We start from the raw sequence: 1,678 nt of genomic DNA on the forward strand, positions 1-1,678 counted from the left end.
CTGCCCAGCCAAAGAGACGCAGGAGCAGCCAGGACCCCTTGATGTCGTGAGAAACGATAAAGCTTGGGAGTCTCTGCTCGGACCTCACCTGTCCTCCAGGGACACGGCATCTCGTGACCGACAGCAGCGCCGCTGCATAAAAGCGAATGAGGGGTGTACTTTTTTGTCGTATACTTTCACCAGCTAATACCCCGCAACATCCCCACCTGCACTGACCCAGCCACCGACACACACTGAGTGCAGAAGTGGTACCACAGAAAAGAGCGGAAACCACAGCGTAAAAGCCTACGCAGAATAAGACAGAAGACAATGGGCTGGGACAGAGGTAGAGCCTCATAATCCGTCTTCCATGGTCTGTGTGCAGTGATACGGAGCAAGCAGCGCGCTGCGGCAGCGTCACATTCACGCTCGCTGTCCCCCTCAGCGACAGCGAGCGCTGCTTCGCGTCTCCCCAGCCCGACCCGCGTTGGTACTGAAGCGCGGGCAGGAGGAGATGGCTTCACGGCCGAGGAGCACGGCTACGACGTGTGTGTCGCACGGCTACGACGCGTGCGTCGCACGGCTACAGGGCTGACCGCGTGCTGGTGGGGATGACGGGGAGGCGCGGCGTAGCTCAGTGCTCAGCACGTGGGTCCTGACAGGAGTGAGAGCAGGGCAGAAAGCTCGGAGGCAAGTACTGTTCGATGCCGAGGGTCTCGTGCTGAGGTTAATTCACTGCCCGGCTCTGACAGCCTTGGGGAAGGCATTTTATCTCTGTATCTTGGTAGGGTCTTTTTCCTCCATCTGCACAGCAAGGGAGAGCCCATTCCTATGGTTGGACTTGATGATCTTAGAGGTCTTTTCCAATCCTCATGATTCTACACCTCTACCTCAGACCGTGCAAAGTCTGACTTCTCACCAAAGTGCTTCGAGATCCTCTCATGGCTCACACGCTCAAACCACCACCTCCCCAGGCCTCCACACCGTCCCCTGTGCAGCCACATGCTGGCCACCCCCCAAGCCCTCCCCAGATGTGGGTTCAGAGACCCAGCAGCAGAGAGATGTGGGCGGGAGGGGAAGAAAACTGCACCAGGGAGAGAAACATCAAGAAAGGGACCAAGGAGCTCCCAGAGCTACGACGCACGACAGCAGTGATGCGGCTACCAGCCCAGGAGCGAGGCAGCCCCTTGTCAAGCCCAGGGACCCCAGACCATCACGCAGCAAAGGCCCAGCCCCTCGTGTCCCCCCGGCCGTCCCCAGGACTGCCGTGCGCATGCTACAGACACATCTTCAAAGCGCTCTTACTTTTAAACCTTGCATTTTGCACGCTCAGAGCAGCGACCTGCACCAGCCCCCCGGGGGGTCCGACCACCCGGGGGGCCCCTAGAGATGGTCCAGGGGGTGTTAAACCAGGCACAGCTCTGCCTGTCCCCACCCGAGGATCTCACCCTTCATCTCTCAGATCACGCCTCCCACCTCAGCTCCTCGGCTCCCAACCCCAAAACCAGGGCAAGGATCCTTCTGTCCTTCCGCCCATCACGGGCTGGAGGACGCCGCGCTCCCCAGGCGGGATCGTCTCAGGCAGCGGGGCTCAGCTCACCCAGGGACCTTCTAAACCAGGGCCACCACAACGAGCAATGGTGATACCCGGGTCCCCCGTCCGGCACAGGCAGGGGCACGGCCCGCCCACAGCCAACAC

Source organism: Phaethon lepturus, unplaced genomic scaffold (genome assembly GCF_000687285.1).
Source record: "Phaethon lepturus isolate BGI_N335 unplaced genomic scaffold, ASM68728v1 scaffold36325, whole genome shotgun sequence".
NCBI classification, from domain to species: Eukaryota; Metazoa; Chordata; class Aves; order Phaethontiformes; family Phaethontidae; genus Phaethon; species Phaethon lepturus.